At 40.3% G+C, this 18657-nt stretch overlaps 1 long non-coding RNA gene and 1 pseudogene across 2 annotated transcripts; both read right to left on the minus strand.

Moving 5' to 3' along the window:
- Positions 1-3580: 3580 nt before the first annotated feature.
- LOC309845816 lies at positions 3581-8974 on the minus strand. Its single transcript, XR_014301516.1, has 3 exons — positions 8807-8974; positions 6797-7044; positions 3581-4231 (listed from the first exon to the last, which is right to left on the minus strand). It is a non-coding gene; the product is annotated as an uncharacterized lncRNA (long non-coding RNA).
- Positions 8975-15669: 6695 nt separating this feature from the next.
- On the minus strand, positions 15670-16601 carry LOC309845282 (nucleophosmin pseudogene; annotated as a pseudogene). Its single transcript has one exon. The product of its transcript is annotated as a nucleophosmin pseudogene (transcript).
- Positions 16602-18657: the final 2056 nt, after the last annotated feature.

Here is an 18657-nt window from a genome sequence, read left to right on the forward strand (position 1 = left end):
AGTCTCGGCCAAAAATTCTAGTTTGGATTTTATTTCGGGATATATTATGGGCAAGCTAGCTGGTCATTTCTCCAACCAAATGACTTAAAGTTTTGAAAATGATCTAAAACTCTTTTCCCACATGTTGTTTTGTCAGTGTGAGTCCAGTTTTCACATGCAAAGTGAATCAGATTCACTGCACTCAGTTTTACAGTACATTTTTGCAAGAGATCCCATTTTTAGCCAAGTCACAGCTGAGCTTTACTTTCAGCTAATTAGTACTTGTTCTCAAATTGGGCAGTTCTACCCCAAGCTAAGAGATGAGATGCAATTTACTTCCTCTCTACTCTCCTAAAATTAACTAAGCTATAAAATGTGAGTGTTCCCTTGTCTTCCCCTTTGTCTGTCCCAGGTTTTGGCTCCGTCATAAAGAACTCAACAGAACTCAGGATGTTTCCACAAATCTTGCTGTTCTTATTTGAACAGTAATAGAGTACTTCCTTTCAAAATCTCAGCTCTTTGGTTGCCAAGCAACCATTAATTTATTGTAACTAGTTAATATTTAAAATTATACGTGATAATTAAAAAGAAGAGTATGCTTTTCGTATTCCTGAATATACACAGCTTTGGCCAGATCAGAATGAATATGATTGGTTTTGCAGTATCAAAAACAAGTCACAAAGAATGCTTCTTGAGATTAAAAGAAGAGGGAGGGGCACCCGGGTGGCTAAGTGGGTTAAGCATCTGCCTTCAGCTCAGGTCATGATCTCAGGGTCCTGGGATCGAGTCCCGCATCGGGCTCTCTGCTCAGCGGGGAGCCTGCTTCCTCTCTCTCTGCCTGCCTCTCTGCCTATTTGTGATCTCTGTCTGTCAAATAAATAAATAAAAATCTTTATAAAAAAAAAAAAAGAAGAGGGAATCTGCCTTTTCCCCTCTCTGAGCCCCATGATCTTCGAGGTTACAGTGATCTATGAGGGTCACACAGCTAGACTGTCCACAAAATAGGAGGAAGCCCCAGTACTAGAAGATCTTTTTCTCTAAAGAATGACATGATTTAGGAATAAGACATAGGGCTCCGTCAAAAGGGTCCAACTACAATGAACTTGGTTAAGGTGGTCCTTTTAATTGTTTTTTTTTTTTTTAATATATAAAGACATCTCAAAATGTATGTAGCTAACTTATTAAATAGGCTAAATTTAATGAGATAGAAATAAGAAATGGCTTTATTTCTCTTTCAACCTTTGCCTCCAGAACACTCTATAAGATCTCCCTTCCCTTCTTCTTTGTGACATTTAGGGCAGATCCTACAATTTTCCCGTCACTTTTCTTACAAAAACAGCTTCATATTGTTCATGAAGACCCATTATTAGGTGGTAAGCCATGCATCCTAGTCTATGTTAGAACTTCAATGTTTCATCTCATTTAAAGGTTTTCTTCTCCCCTGGACATGTCTGACCGGTGGAGAGCAGGAATGTTTTGCTCTCCCACTCCTCCTTGCTGGTCTATTCCAATTCTCCATCCCTGCTCTGAGTCTTTTGGTGTCAGGACAGGGAAGAGGAGGTTAGGGGAAAGGGACTGCAATCCTTCTACTTGCCTGGAGCTATTCATCCTTTTCCTTACCTGCCTATGCCCTTTGTGGGGCAGGGGTTCTCATCGGGTACATTTGTGGACTCCTTAGAGATCCTGAAAGAACATGTGCATTACATGTCATTTAATGACTCCCCCTCCAATTCCTGCTCTGCTTGTTCAGCTTAGAGCCTCTCAGTGTCAGGGTCCTCTTTCAAGGAAGTAGCCCTCTTGGACCAGGAAACTTCAAGATGGTCCATATCTTCTGTGGTATCTACTTGCCCCTTTTGCTGTATCTGTGATGGGAGTACAGGCTTGTTATCATCTTCATCATGGATGAGGTTGTTATCATGCTTCATCATTGATGAGGCAAAGCTCTCTCAAACTCTCAAACTCTGAGGATAGGTATCCTTTTCTTCCTGGACTTTGTCACCATCTGCTCCTCTAGTGGCACCAGGATGGGTCTGTGGGGTTTTGCATCCAACCAAGGAGTGGGATAAGTAACACACCACTCCTGCATTTCTAATCTATATGGCAGTTTTATCTCAGAGAATGCCTTTATCTGCCTAAGATGTGTAGGGGTGGGCAGAGCAGGGACTTCAGAACTCTACCCTTTTGAGTTTCTTCCCACTAGTAACTGTTGTCTTTTGTTTTTATAGCCTGGCTTGGTGGTGAAATGAAGGTCATTTCATTTTTTAATAAAAGATTACTTATTTATTTGTTTATTTATTTTAGAGAAGGGTTTAGGGGCATAGGGAGAGAGAGGGAGAGAAGCAGACTCCCCACTGAGCAAGGAGCCCAACACAGAGCTCAATCCCACGATACTGAGACCATGATACTGAGATCACACCCTGAGCTGAAACCAAGAGTCAGACTGAGCCACCCTGGCACCCTAGAAAGTCATTCCATTTCTAGTAAGTCTTGCAGAGCTGTGTCTGGTACATCTCCTTTAGAATTTGTGGGACCCTAACACCTATTTCCTGAGCTTTGCCCTTTAAAATTCTATGGCAATAAAAAGGACCCTTCCAATATAAAGGCCCTCAGAAAATGAGCGACATTTCCCCAATAGAAGCAAAACCATGGCAGGGATGATGCTGCTTACCTTGGAGACCAGCAATGAGATGACTTTGGTTTTCTTAGGTTGAAAGCTAGATGGAAAGTTCAGAGTTGGGACAAGGTCAGGGACCCCATAGAGAGAATGGAGATATTGAGAGTAAAGTTGTGATGAAGTATCAAGAATTGTGGCTGGCATAGAGACAAAAACTAGAAAGTCTGGAAAGGAATCTATAGGAAACACAATGAGGAATCAAATATTTTTCTTCCCCCTCTGCTCATACCCTTCAAAACTGCTCAAGTCTATTCCACTCTATGTTAGACTGGGTCCTCCAAGAAGTAGACACCAAGCAGAATTAGAAGTGTGAGAGATTTCTTAGGGAAAATGCCAATAAGGAAGAAAGGGGAGTCAGGGAGAGCCATCAGATTGTCATGCAGGTCTGACCATTGTGAAGGAGAGGGGGCAGGTGATAATGTTCGGTGACAGAGCCTGACACTGTAGCACCGCCCTCACGAAGTTCAGCAAGGCCATTGAATTGTTCTTGATCCTAAACCACCCATCTGAGCTGTCCTAAATGTTCCAGGAACAGACCTGCTTTAGTGCCCCTGCCATCCACAATCATCATCAGGGAATAGCCATGAGAGTCACGGTCGCAATGTAGACAGGGAAGCATTTCAGAGACAGCAGCTGCAGCTGCCCACCATGTACAATCCCCACCATTAGAGATGCTAGAGGTGCATTTGCATGGCCACCTCATACCCTAGAAAATGAATGAGTGAATAAATGAATGAATATACTTCTGATTCTTTCTTAATCATTAAGTTACCATTCAATCTTTTTAAAAAAGATTTTATTTATTTATTTGACAGAAAGAGACACAGCAAGAGAGGGAACACAAGCAGGAGGAGTGGGAGAGGGGAGAAACAGGCTCCCCCCTGAGCAGGGAGTCTGATGTGGGGCTCGATCTCAGGACCTGATGCTTAATGACTGAGACACCCAGGTGCCCCAGTTACCATTCAATCTTATCTTTCTTTTATTGCCAAGTTTCCTGAAATAGAACTATATGAGCACTGTTGTTTCTTCCATACTTTCCATTCATTTCTTTACCCACAGCAAGATGGATTCTCCTCCCGCATTGTCCAGAGAAACTGCTCCAACCAAGGTGACCATGGACTTCCCAATTGCCCTAATCCAAGAATTGCATGAGTTTGGAGTTCAGAAATAGCTACAGACAATACTTGTGGATACAGGGGTGTGGAAGAGCCAAAAATCGGAGGGAGGAAAAGGGGACTCAGGATTTGGAAGTTCTATAATAGAGAGGGAGGAAAAGAAAGAGGCAGGGTGATTAAAGAAAAGTATGAAATTTACTTTCAGGATCCGGATAAATATTTTCAGGCAGACAGTCCAGGAAAACCCTTAGGAAAAACAATCAAATCTGCCATCTTCCGACTGATTTCACATTAACCAGAAGAGGTCAGCAAAGACATCAGTCTGTCTTTGGCCTCCCTAAAGGCAAAGTGGTTGGTTCCGAGGGATTCTTGCTTATTGGCTCAGAGTTTATGCAGGGCTTCCTTTGACCAGATTTTCCTTTTGCTCAGACCCTCTTCCTAGAGTTCAGCCTGCTCTGTAGTTCTGGTGAAGGAATGGATTGCAGGTTAAGTATTTCATGAAATGACAGATCTTCAGTTTAAATGCATATACTTCTCTAAGACTGAGTAAATGAATTAAAACTTCTGGTATGTTAGCCAATGCACTTTGATAGGAGAAAAAATGCAGGTGTAAAATATTAGAAAGGAGGAGAAGACAAAAATTAACTTTAATTTCAAATAATTTGATTGTATATCTGGAAAACTCAAGAAAATAAACTAAAAAGAAGTAAGATAACTCAATAATGTGGCTGGGTAATGAAACATACTCAGAAATTAAAATCTTCACACATTAAAAAAAAAGATTCAATTAAAAGAAGTAATGGAGTAAAAGGACCCCATTTGCAAACGCTACAACAACAAAGAAATATGACACATTACTAAGAATAAAACTAAGAAGTTCAAGATCTACATGAAGAAAACTTCAAAATGCTTTTGAGAAACACAAAAGAAATGTGAACACATAGAAAGGTGGAATCAGCAATATAAGGATATCAATTCTCCCCTAAGTTTATCCATAAAAATGATACAATTTCAATTAAAAAAATCAATCATTTTTAAGCTAGACAAGCTGATTAAATTTTGTTTATGGAAAATAAGCAAGAAAATATAGCCAAAAACATTCTGAGGGAGAAAAGTAAGGAGGAACTAACTCTGTAAAACAGATTATAATTAAAATAATCAAGTATTGTCTTTGGGAAAAATTGATTATTCAACATGTGGGGAGACAACTCAGTGACCAACTAGGGAAAAAATTAAGTTGAATCCAATCCTGTCTGTATCACACCAGGATAAATTTTAAGTGGGTCAAAGGTTTAATTTAAACCATAAACTTAAGAGGCGCATGAGTGATTCAGTGGGTTAAAGCCTCTGCCTTCGGCTCAGGTCATGATCCCAGGGTCCTCAGATCGAGCCCCGCATCGGGCTCCCTGCTCAGCGGGGAGCCTGCTTCCTCCTCTCTGCCTGCCTCTCTGCCTCTCTGCCTACTTGTGATCTCTGTCTGTCAAATAAATAAATAAAATCTTAAAAAAAACCCACAAACTTAAATAGGAAACAAAAGAATGTATATAGGGATGAATAAGACCTTCCTAAGTATGACAGAAGCATAGAAGTCAAAAAAGAAAAGACTGACAAGTCTGACTTTATGAAGAACTTTTTATTTTTTTTTTAATTTTTTAAAAAAGATTTTATTTATTTATTTGACAGAGAGAGATTACAAGTAGGCAGAGAGGCAGGCAGAGAGAGAGAAGGAAGCAGGTTCCCTGCTGAGCAGAGAGCCTGATGCGGTACTTGATCCCAGGACCCTGAGATCATGACCTGAGCCGAAGGCAGCTGCTTAACCCACTGAGCCACCCAGGCGCCCTATGAAGAACTTTTTAAAAAACAGTGTGGTTAATACCACCCAAAACAAAGTAAATACACAGATGACAAACTGAGAAATATATCTGGGATGAAAGATGGATTTGCCTAGTGTATACAGAGCTCCTACAAATCAATAAAAAAGAGAAGATGGGCAAAAGATAAGAACATATGTGAATATCCTCATCTTCGCTCGTGAGATCAATGTGATTTAAAATGACATTAAAATGCCATTCCCACTTATTAAATTGACAAATAGCAAAACGTTTTATAACACACCAGGGGAAAACAGGTAGTATAAAATCAAATAGCCTGCATAAAGGACAGTTTCATAATATCTATCAAAGTTACAAGTGCTTTTATACCCTTTGTTTTAGTGATTCCTCCTCTAGGAGCTGTCATTCACATATTCTGGCACAGAGATATGATGTATGTATTTGGTTATTAAAGTGCGTCATTGGTTGTAAAAACAACAGATTGAAAACAACTTAAATATTGATCAGTGGGGAAACAGAAAAATAAACAATGGCACATCCATATGGTAGAATAATCTGGAGCCACTGAAAAAGGAAAAGCAAAAAGAGTGATCCCTTATGTATGGATATATAATGATGGGCAAGACATTTTGTCAGGTGTAGGACATGTGTTTAATACACTGCTGTTTGTACAAAAAAGAAAAATGAGTTTGTGAGAATTTGCATATATATGCTTAAAATACTTCTATAAACTATAATAGAACATTGATAACATGGGTTGCCTGTTGGGGAGTGGGGACTCAGGTGGCTGGGAACAGATGGGGAGAAAAAAGTTTTAAAATATTTTTAAAATTTTAAGCCATGTGAGTGTATTATATTTTCATGCTTTAATATTCGAGTAGGGTTTTATTCTTCTTTAATATTCTGGCACTTTAAAAAAATTCTGTGTTTAGGATACTCTATAATCTTAAATCTCTATGTGTGCCATAAGGTCTTGTTCATCCAAAATTCAACTATAGAATCACTTCACCTTTCCAGAATCTGGCTAGGGTCAGGAAATAGCAAAATAAGCCATCAAGCAGGCAAAATAGATGTCCCAAAGTCCATGTAAAAAATAAAGCCTAGGCATTTTACTCAGCGGAAGCTCATCAGACTTCCTTTAATCTTTTTGTTTATTGAAGGCAATTATATTAAGCTTAATAAAGTGGTTAACTCACAGAAAGTAGATATGGAGGCCACTGAAAGCACTGAGCAGAGCTAGTTCACATTGGAGAAGCATGTTGGGGAGAAGCAGCACATGGAGCCAATCCAAGGACAGAAGACAGCAAGATACCGGTTCATTCACGAGGGACAAACCTTCTCAGAAATTATATCCTGATGACCACGAGGTCCCAACAGTGGTCTCCAGGAACCAGAATCACATTCAGGTGTGCTCAGTAGGATCCGTTGAGACTTGTTTTTATCCCTAATGTTTAAATGAAATGGAAAAGCTTTTGATGATAAAGAATTTAAAACTTCGGCTCCCTGGAAAATACAATGATATATTTCAGATAGGTGGTGTTTTGGAATACATTTTTACAAATGCTTAATTGGAGACATCATTAAAAATGGCAGACTAACTGGTCACAGATTCCTTTATCTAACACAGGAAAATTCCGGCACAAAACTTCAATGAATAAAGCATCAATATCTAAAACTAATAGTAGATATGAAAAAGTGGGGGCAAGAAAAATATTCTAGCACAATAAAATAATTTCATAAGAGCCCAGAAAAAAATTCTAATTTCTCTGTAATGGAATAACTTCAAAAATCATGATCAGAACGTAAAGAGTGGAAAAGATCTATTGCCAAAGAAATGATAGGAGTCGTAGCAGTTGTTAATCTAGGACAGGTTAGAATGAAAGAGACAGTAACTTAATGATTAACTATAATGGAGTCATTAAGAATATTGTTGGCGTACTCTTTGACCCAGCTATCCATTTCTAGGAATCGTTTTTCTGGTTATACTATACACAAGGGTACAGTGATATATACACAAGAATATGTATACTCCAGCAGGAAACGTACATATCCTTTGCTTTGAAATAACAAAGCTAGAAGAAACTTTGATGCCCACTAAAAAGGGATTGATTAAACAAATTATGTATATCCACACAATGGAGTATTATGTTGTTATTAAATAGGAGGGGATGTTATATATAGTGATGTATAAAATTGAGCACTTTATTTTTTTAAAGGTTTTATTTATTTATGTGACAGAGAGATCACAAGTAGGAGGAGAGGCAGGCAGAGAGAGAGGGGGAAGCGGGCTCCCTGCTGAGCAGACAGCCTGATGTGGGGCTTGATCCCAGGACCCTGGGATCATGACCTGAGCAAAAGGCAGAGGCTTTAACTCACTGAGCCACCCAGGCACCCCTAAAATTGAGTACTTTAAAATAAAATAGGTTAAGCCTCTGCCTTCGGCTCAGGTCATGATCCCAGGGGCCTGGGATCGAGTCCCGCATTGGGCTCTCTGCTCAGCAGGGAGCCTGCTTCTCCTCATCTCTCTCTCTGTCTGTCTCTCTGCCTATTTGTGATCTCTCTCTGTCAAATAAATAAATAAAATCTTTTAAAAAAATAAATTTATAAAGCAAATTGCAAAACATCATTATATATTTTTCTTAAAAGAATTGCTGTGTGTTGATGGGGGGTTCATGCACTTGTGTGTGTTAGGATATGACCATGGATTTGGGGGAGTGGGCAAAGTCCAGAAAATCACATTTTACTTTACATTAGCTATCCTATTTGTTGTTTTGAGAATTATTTTTTAATATTTAAAAGAAAAACATTGTTAATCCTGAAAATCTCAGTTAATGGGATAGACTATGAAATGAAACCTGTTGTAGTTAAATTCTAATTGCCCAAAAATGAAGTAATAAAAGTGGCTGAACTTGAGAATGGCGTATAATAATCTGCCTTGGGTTTCAAGAGAATTCTTGAATAGGTGGTTTCAAATCAGCAAAAGTTATTGTAATGAATAGGGATTGTTCTCTTTGCCTGAAACTCCTCCCTCCCTTCACTGGGGCAGCAACCCCCTCTCTTGGGAAATGTTCTTTCCCTTTTGCAAACATTTGACTTAAAGGATATGCAGTTTTCTTTTCGACTCTATGCTCCTGACCACAAATGATGGTCCTAAAGTTAAGCACCTACCCCAAATAGAACCAATCACTTAAAGACCACCAACTCACCCCAGTTGTAACGGATGATATAAGTATATCCCTGACCCAGGCAAGACCAATCACAGCCCTTTCTTGGCATTTTTCAACTGGACATGAGGAGAAAGAGAATCATTCCTTCTTCAGTGGTGGGAATTAAAGAACATGGATCCCTGGAGTTGTCACCACCGATGTGGAAGAGGACTGTTGGCATATTATCATGAGGCTAATGTTAGAAAGAAGCTGTGATGAAAGGTGGAGAGAAAATGATCACTGTTATACTCCTGGCCTGCTTCCTTTCTTACAGTTACATGGAGAAGTAAGTCTCCTTTTCTGACCAAGTTAGTTCAGGTTGGGTTTCTATCCTTCACAACAAAAAACATAGGGGCTAATAACAGAAAAAAAAAGGATGGATGATTTATTTGCTTCCACCTTTCATTTCAATGGCAGTGAAATGATAATACGTGAATCTAAAGAAGAATTGATAATATTCTAAAGATTACAGAGTAGGATGGCTACAACATTTAGAACCTAAATCAAGATCCTGAATAAGAAAGTATTTGTAAGTTCTTAAAGAATATCTATTCCCCCAAAGACCTTTTTCCCCCCACCTGGTTGAGTGATCAATCATTTGAGGAAAAAAGGCAGAATGCTATTTTATAGGTTCAAAGGCCAGAGAGAGATTTTTTGACCACATATCTCATCTCTAAGTTAATCATTTAAGTTATTTTTAATAGCTTACTGTATGGGAAAATCATGCTGAAAAGATTTAACTGAAAACTCTAACAACTATGAGGTAGATGTCATGAGTAATATAATGCTGGACTCAAATCCATATATGAAATCAAGGAAGAGAATAAACAAAACACACATTCAGGCATGAACAATTAGTGTGAAACTTTGTGTCAGAGAAAGGAGTCCAAAGTTTCTATTTTGGATGTTTAATATAAATACAGATAAAAACACTAATTAACCTTGTAGAGTTGAGTTAAATTAAGCTATCTAACCCATTTCAGAAGAATTTTACTTGTAAATTCAGTCTACATATAAAAAGGCATAATTGTTAAAGCAAAACAGAAGAACAAGTATAGGAGGGAGAAAATTCAGAAGAGTGCATTTCAGACATTCTTAGAAAGATAAAATTCACCTCTCAACAAAAAGGTCTCTTTCTATATTTGAAAGCAAAACCAACTTATAGTTTAAAAATAAAAGAGCTAAGATACTACTAAATTATAGGGGAAGTATAAATGATATTCAATATACTAGAAGACAATGCATAAGTTATTAATCATAATAGTCACTACATTAAGATAATGAAAAGATACAGTGAAAAAGAACACCTTAACAATTTTCCATTCAATCAAACAATGTAGTACTAAAACATATTAATGAAAACTTTGTAATGAAGGAGAGTATGGCAGTCAGCAGAACTCTTCCGGCATGGGCGCCTGGGTGGCTCAGTGGGTTAAGCCTCTGCCTTCGGCTCAGGTCATGATCCCAGGGTCCTGGATTCGAGCCCTGCATCGAGCTCTCTGCTCTCTCTCGGCCTGCGTCTCTGCCTACCTGGCATTTTTCAACTGGACATGAGGAGAAAGAGAATCATTCCTTCTTCAGTGGTGGGAATTAAAGAACATGGATCCCTGGAGTTGTCACCACCGATGTGGAAGAGGACTGTTGGCATATTATCATGAGGCTAATGTTAGAAAGATAGAGAAAGATCTCTCTCTCTCTCTGTGTCAAATAAATACATAAATAAAAATCTTTAAAAAAAACAAAAAAAGAAGAACTCTCCTGGCAGCCCTTCCAGTACAGTGAGGAGAGCTCCAGCTGCTGGGCTGTGGAATCTATCCCTGTGGGAAGCTCTTGCACCTACCGGCCATTTTTGGGGACAAGGGATTCCTGCTTGGAGACTCCTCAATGATTTTCCAAGCATCCTTAGACTCTGTGACAGCCTAAAATGCTCCCCACCCACCTTTTCTCCCTCATTCCTCCACTCCAGGTCAGACTTGCATTGACCTGGAGGCTGACTGTCCCAGGCTTCTCTGGTTCCCTCCCCGCATTGTCTCCCTAGCATTTCTTTAAGAAACCTTTGCATAGTTGATCTGGTCTTGGCATCTGCTTCTCCGATAACCCAGATCACCTGGAGAAGGTGACAAAATACTGCATTTGTGGTAAGAGAGGCACATTATCAGAACATGAGGTACCTGAGCCAGTTCAGGTAGCAGGCATGCTAGGACTTTAACATTGGAGAGGTGGCAGAAGGAAGTTAGAATTAGACTTAATAATATTGTGACTTCCCAAGGTGGGTAGATCCCAGGAAAAAAATGTGGATTTCATTTTGGCAGAATTCAGTACTTTGAGAAGATTCCGGATAGGGCCTCAAACGCAGGACACATTAGCACCAGAGAGTAACCTGGGTGCATAATTGTGGCTGACTCATCTTTCATCCAGTGCTGAGAAGTCTGGGAGCAGGATCAAGCTTCCCAGTCAACAGTGACGGTCAGGTGGAGTTGAGATGCGGTGCCGATGGGGATCGAGACCGGAAATGGACAAAGCAGTTCTATGGCATCAGTCAGTGTAGATGTCATGGTAGGAAAACAATGGCCTAAGAGCCCCCTGCCCTCTTCCTACCAGCACAAATAATCCGATGCGGGCAACAGCACTCATCACAGACTCCTCATACTTGTAGTACTAAGACCCTTAATGTAATTCTGCTTGGTCAAGATTACCTCAAGCATAGTGGTGACTCTTAGTGGGGGAAAGGAAGGGACCGACAACATCACCACGATAAAATGAATTAATGACAATAATCCAACTATTCAGGCCATTTAAAAATTTTTAATTGCAGCATAGTTAACAGAGAGTGTTAAATTAGTTTCAGGTGTACAACACAGTGATTCAACATCTCTATACATGACTCAGTGCGCATCAAGATAAGCACACAGTTAACCCCTTCACCTCTTCACTCATCCCTTCTGATAACCACCAGTTTGTGCTCTGTAGTTAAGAGTCTGGTTTTTGGTTGATCTCCTCTTTTTGGGTTGCTTCTTTTACATATTGAGTGAAATCACACATGGTATGTGTCTTTCTCTGACTGGCTTATTTTGCTTAACATTATATTTTCTAGATCTATCCATGTTGTTGCAAAAGGCAAGATTTCATTCTTTTATAGTGGCTAAATAATATTCCATTGTGTATATTTGCCACATCTTTTTTTTTTTTTTTGCCACATCTTTTTTTAATCCAGTCATCTATGGATGGACACTTGGGTTGCTACCATAGTTTTGTTATGGTAAATAATGCTGCAATTATCATGGGGATACCTTATATCCTTTTGAATTAGTGTTTTCATATTCTTTGGGTAAATGTCCAGTAGTGCAATTATTGAATCATATGGTGGTTTTATTTTTAATTTTTGAGGAACCTCCATAGTGTTTTTCAGATGGGCTGCACTAGTTTGCATGCCCACCAACAGTTTCAGAAGGTTCCTTTTTCTTCTCACCAACACTTGTTGTTCCTTGTGTTTTTGATCATAGCCATTCTGACAGGTGCGAGATGGTATCTTATTGTGGTTTTGATTTACATTTTCCTGATGATGAGTGATGTGATGTCCATGTGTCCCTTGGCCATCGCCATCTGTATGTCTTCTTTGGGAAAATATCTCTTCATATATTTTGCCCATTTTTAATTGGATTACTTTTTTTTTTGGTGTTGGGTTATAAAAATTCTTTGTTGTAAAAATGTTGTTATGGCTCTTGTTAGAAAAATGACTGCCTGTTCTTCTAGGATTATTATGGTTTCAGGTATCACGTTTAGGTATTACTCCATTTTGAGTTCATTTTTGTGGATCGTATAAGAAATGTTTTTTTTTCCTAAAGATTTTTTATTATTTATTTGTTTAACAGAGAGATCACAAGTAGGCAGAGAGGCAGGCAGAGAGAGAGAGAGGGGGAAGCAGGCTCCCCGCTGAGCAGAGAGCCCAATGTGGGGCTCGATCCCAGGATACTGGGATCATGACCTGAGCGGAAGGCAGAGGCTTTAACCTACTGAGCCACCCAGGCACTCCAAGAAAGGGGTCTAATGTCATTGTTTTGCACGTAGCTCTCCAGTTTTCCAACAACATTTGTTGAAGAGACTCTTTTCCTCATTGCATATTCTTGCTTCCTTTATTGAAGATTAATTGGCTATAAAATCATGGGTTTATTTCTATGCTTTTTATTCTGTTTCCTTGATCTGTGTGTCTATTTTTGATTACTGTTTTGGTTACTACAGATTTGTAGTATAATTTGAAATCTGTAATTGTGATATTTCTAACTTTATTTTTCTTTTTCAAGATTCCTTTGGGTCTTTTGTGGTTCCATACAAATTTTAGAATTATTTGGTTTAGTTCTGTGAAAATGCTGTTGTTATTATCGCCCTCGGCGCACAAGGACGACAAGACGCCCCAGTTCAGATGCATCTTCTTTCTTTTTATTTCCACAAGTCTACACACTTATATACGTTTACATGACCAATCAGCAAGCAGGGTACAGCAGGGAGCGAATCAGGCTGTGCACCTAAACGAACAACTTCGCTAGCAACCAATGCTGTTTACTTCCTCTTTGGGCGTTCCGCTTAGTCTCACGAGGCAATCCTAACCTGGAAACTAGCCAGGCGCCATCTTTTCATGGCGGAGGCCGCCCTGGCCAGGGGCCTGTCTCCGACATATCCCCCTTTTTTCTTTTATGGCAGGGATCGTGCCTGTCTTAGGTTGTCAGTGGTGGGGAATATTCTTACCCGTCATCAGACGGCAGATATCAATGATCTGCGTCCTGTCTTAGGTTGGTATATTTCCCCCACCAATCTTACCCGTCGTTGACTACCGATCCAGCATACTTAGCCACACTTGGTGGGATGTTCCAGCCTCGATGGCTAACAAGGCCTGCACCATGGCTTGCTGTTGCCTAGGTTGCTGTTGCCTCCAAATTTGCAGTTTCCTTACTAGCAGAATCAAGCCCACTACAAGGATTATCATCAGACCAATTACGCTAGCCCATTGTTTCGTAAAGGTTAACACATCTTGCAATGTTTTGATTGTCTCTGGGAGGGTTGCAAGCTCAACTCTGGTGTTATTTATCCTTGTTATGCCTCGTAGCAGGTGCTGAGTATAGTTTTGGAATTCTGCAGACTAATTCCCCCGCAAGTATTGGGAGAGCTGTCGGGAGACATTCTGTAAGTCACTCATATTAGTATAGGCTATGGGAGTTACACAAATCGCCGGGAAGGGTACTATACATCCCAGTCCCAATAGGGCCCCCCATATGTCCACTTGTTCTTGAACCAAATCTACTCTCTGGTTGACTATCAGGATTCCTGCTTGCAGATGTGCATTGATCTGAGTCTATGTTTGAAGGGCAGCTGCCGTTCCTTCTGCAAGGGTGTTCACAGCTTCCGCAGTGGGTATAGTTGCAGCAAGCGAGACTGCTGCTGCCGTGGCAGCTGCTGTAGATATAGCCAATGCTGTCACAATGGCGGCTGTGATACCAAAATCTCTCTTCTTTCTGGATAGCACCACCGGTAACTTGTCCTCTGGAATGGAAACTGGGATAGGAACATGGGTAGGGATACGCATAATCACAGCCAGCTTGAAGGCAGTGACATTCAAGATAGCAAATTCTTAGTGCAATTCAACGTATCATTCAGCTCGCTAGCATTTGTTACGAGGAAAAGGAATGGTGGCCAGACCCATATGGGAGTGGGCTGATAAGTAATATTATTGGGTCAAGACACATTAACTGTTGTCTCAAAGGTACTAGAGTCATTTTGTTTATAAGAACAGTTGAGGAATTTGCCACCATTTAACATGGACACTGCTGAGATATCAGTACATGCTCCTAGCAAGTTACAGACCTACCATGCATCAAAGGGAGAGGAGGGAATATGAGAGAAGAGTTAGTCACTGGTAAAGGATATAGCCATGCTTTAACCACTGCTCATAGCTGTCTGGCTTGAGTCTGCCAGGGAGGTGTAGCATCCCCAGAGTTATCATCAGCATCTTCAGCATCATGACTGGTGTTCGGAGGCAAGGCTGCACGCACCAGCCACTCTGGGATCCAAATTGGAGCCTCCTTTTCCTGTGGAAAAACACATACAGACCCCCTACTCCATACTAACACTGGATCTGGTCCATTCCACTTTCCTGTGAGGATGTCCTTCCGAAGTACTAAAGGCTTAGGGGGAGCAGCAGCATCACTTGCCTGTCTGTCTGCAGCTGATTTACCCATTTTGTCCAACGTTAAAAAATTCAAAATGAAGAGAATGGTGTTGAGCTTATCTTTAGGGGACCTGAAGGTGTCCCCTATCCCTCCTTTTTGTTTATAAAGCGCATTTTTTATTGTAAGATGCGCGCACTCCACAACACCCTGTCCTTGTGGGTTATAGGGTATTCTATGTATCAAGTGAATGTCAAGTTGTTGTAGGAAGGCTTTAAAGCGTTGTGAGGTGTAGGCTGGACCATTATCTGTCTTTAATTGGTGTGGCTTTCCCCATGCCCCAAAAGCCTGTAGGCAATGGGCGATAACATCTCTGGATTTTTCCCCCGTATGCACTGAGGCGAAAATTATTCCGGAGTAGGTATCTACAGAGACATGAACATATCTTTTTTTTTTTTTTTTTGATTCATTAAAATATTTATTGAGCAGCTAGGGAGATACAGAAGTGATTGAAACATCGTCAAGAGTGAGGCAATTGCACACATAATAGAAAGCCAAGTGTAAGGGGTCACTGAAATCACAACAGTCAAAAGAAATGTGCTTTAGGAGATCAAGAATGAGATTGCTTCCAGCCTGGAAGGGGGTGTGGGTGGGTGGCAAATCAGGAAAGGGAATTTGAAACTTCAGTCTGGATTGTTGATGACAGTCAGTATGGACTATATTTGTCTCTCCTTTTCCTCTCTCCCCAGCTTTGGGCTTAATTTACCAGTAGTGCCCAGGACTGTTCAATTCGCTTTTTCTATACTTGCTTGCATTTTTGCTTTAATGTCTTCTACAGAACTAGGTCCTTTCGGTATCTTGGGAGTCTTTTCCTGTTTTTTGAAAGATTCTTGACCTTTTGTTCTTGGTGTTGATGGTTTTGAGTCTTTTCCATTCTGGTTTGATTTCTGTGCATTTTTGGCTGGAGTATCTCGTACAGATTTCTTTACTGGAGCCTTTTCTTCAGCTTCCTCATCATCAAAATCATCATCATCATCATCATCTTCATCATCATCTTCATCAGCAGCAAGTTTTACTTTTTTTCTGAGGAACCTTGCTACCACTTCCAGGGGCAGAACGCTTTCCAGATATACTAAGGAGTTTCACGTCCTCTTCCTCTTCATCTTCTGACTCTGCATCTTCCTCCACAGCTACTAAGTGCTGTCCACTAATATGCACAGGCCCTGAACCACATTTCAACCGTAAGACCACAGGTGGTGTTATTTCAAAGCCCCCAAGGGAAACCGTTGGCTGTACAGACATTTTCAAAGTTGCCAGTGTGACTTTAATTGGACTGCCTTCATAATTCATTGCCTCTGCTTCAACAATGTGCAATTCATCCTTTGCACCAGCTCCTAAACTGACCGTTCTTAAAGATAACTGGTGCTCATTTTCATCATTATCCACTTTAAAGTGATAATCCTTGTCAGCCTTTAGTTCACAACCGAAAAGATAGTTCTGGGGCCTCAGGGGGCTCATGTCCATATCCATCGAATCTTCCATGGGGTGGTGGCTCGCACTTGGGTGGGAGAGAAGGCGGACGGAAATAAACGACTACTGTTCACAGAACAGCCGCGCAGGACGGAATCACACCAGGCGACATGAACATATCTTAACTTTCCAAATTCCGAAACATGTGTTACATCCATTTGCCATATATGATTAGTAACAAACCCTTAGGATTAACCCCCAAGGACGGTGCAGAAAGTAAGGTCATGCAATTTCTGCAGGAGACTACTATGTCCCGTGCCTGTGCTTTTGTTATGTTAAATTTGAGGAGAAGAGTTCAAGCATCCTGTTTCTTCAAATCCTCCCCTAAGTGGTCCCATTGAGGTATGTTTAGCAAGACTTCATCTAGGAACCATGGAGCTGCCTTTTCCACTGTATTCAAAAAGGCCCAGCAGTTTTTGTTTTTAGTGGAGTTCCATTGGCTTTCAGCAGGTCTTCTAAAGACCCTTCCAACCGCACTTTAGATACTTCAGATCCCATTATGAACACACAGACAACAGACGCGGACGTTAAAGACTCGCCGCTAAATCCCGGCTCTAAGGCCGCCCCGCTTCTTATTGCGGACTTGTACAAGATTCCCACCACTTTGATCGTGGTCCCTTCCCCGCTTACCTGCGGTTTCGATAAGAAAATCCCGGCTCTATGGCCCCCCCGCTTCTTGTTGCGGTTTTGTACAAGTTTCCCACCACCTTTGTCGTGGTTTTACCCCGCTTACCTGCGGACTTCTCCCTTGCAAGGTTTTTCTATTTTTACTCCCCGCTTTACCGCGGAATTCCCACTTTTGAACGTGGCTAATGTCCCCGCTTACCTGTGGACCTTTACTCCCCGCTTTCCTGCGGATTACCTTGCAAGATTCCTTTATTTAGTTCCCAGGTGCCAGCGCCATTTATCGCCCTCGGCGCACAAGGACGACAAGAGCCCCAGTTCAGATGCATCTTCTTTCTTTTTATTTCTGCAAGTCTACACACTTATATACGCTTACATGACCAATCAGCAAGCAGGGTACAGCAGGGAGCGAATCAGGCTGTGCACCTAAACGAACAACTTTGCTAGCAACCAATGCTGTTTACTTCCTAATTTGGGCGTTCCGCTTAGTCTCACGAGGCAATCCTAACCTGGCAACTAGCCAGGCGCCTGCCTCCGACAGGTATTTTGATTGGGATTGCATTAAATCTGTAGATTGCTTTGGATAGTATGGACTGTTTAACAATATTTGTTCTCCTAATTCATGAGCGTGGAATATTCTTCCATTTATTTGTGTCATCTTCAATTTCTTTCATCAAGGCTTTACAGTTTTGAGAGTATAGGTCTTTCACTTCCTTGGTTAACTTTATTCCCAGGTATTTTATTCTTTTGCAATTGTAAATGAGATTGTCTTCTTAATTTCTTTTTCTACTGCTCCATTTTTACTGTATAGAAATGCAATGATTTTCTGTACATTGGTTTTGTATCTTGCGACCTTACGGAATTTGTTTATTGGTCCTAGTAGTTTTTTGTTGGAGTTTATCTGCAAATAGTGAAAGATTTACTTCTCCCCCCCCCCAATCTGGATGTCTTTTATTCCTTTTTCTTCTCTGATTGTTGTGACTAGAACATGCAGCACTATGTTGAATAAAAGTGGTGAGACTGGCCCTCCCTGGATTGCTCCTTATCACAGGGGAAAAGCTCTTAGTTTTTTTTACCATTGAGTGTAATGTTAGCTTTGGGTTTTCATATATGGCCATTATTAGTTGAGGTATGTTTCTTCTAAACCTATTTTGTTGAAGGTTTTTCTCATGAATTGTTGTTGTACTTTGTCAAATGTTTTTTCTGCACCTATTGAAATGATCATATGTTTTTTATCCTTTCTGTTATTGATGTGATATGTCATGTTGATTGATTTGTAATCAGTCAATAGCTCTTACATCCTGGGAATAAATCCCACTTGATCATGGTGAATACTTTTTTTAATGTATTGTTGGATTCAGTTTGCTAATATTTTTTTGAGGATTTTTTATCAGAGATATTGGCCTGAAGTTCTCTGTTTTTGGTAGTGTCTTTATCTGATTTTAGTATCAGGGTAATGCTGGTTTCATAGGATGAATTTGGAAGTTTTCCATCATCTTCTACTTTTTGGAATAGTTTGAGAGAAATAGGTGTTTAACT

This window comes from Mustela nivalis (assembly GCF_964662115.1).
Source record: "Mustela nivalis genome assembly, chromosome: 12".
Taxonomy (NCBI): Eukaryota; Metazoa; Chordata; class Mammalia; order Carnivora; family Mustelidae; genus Mustela; species Mustela nivalis.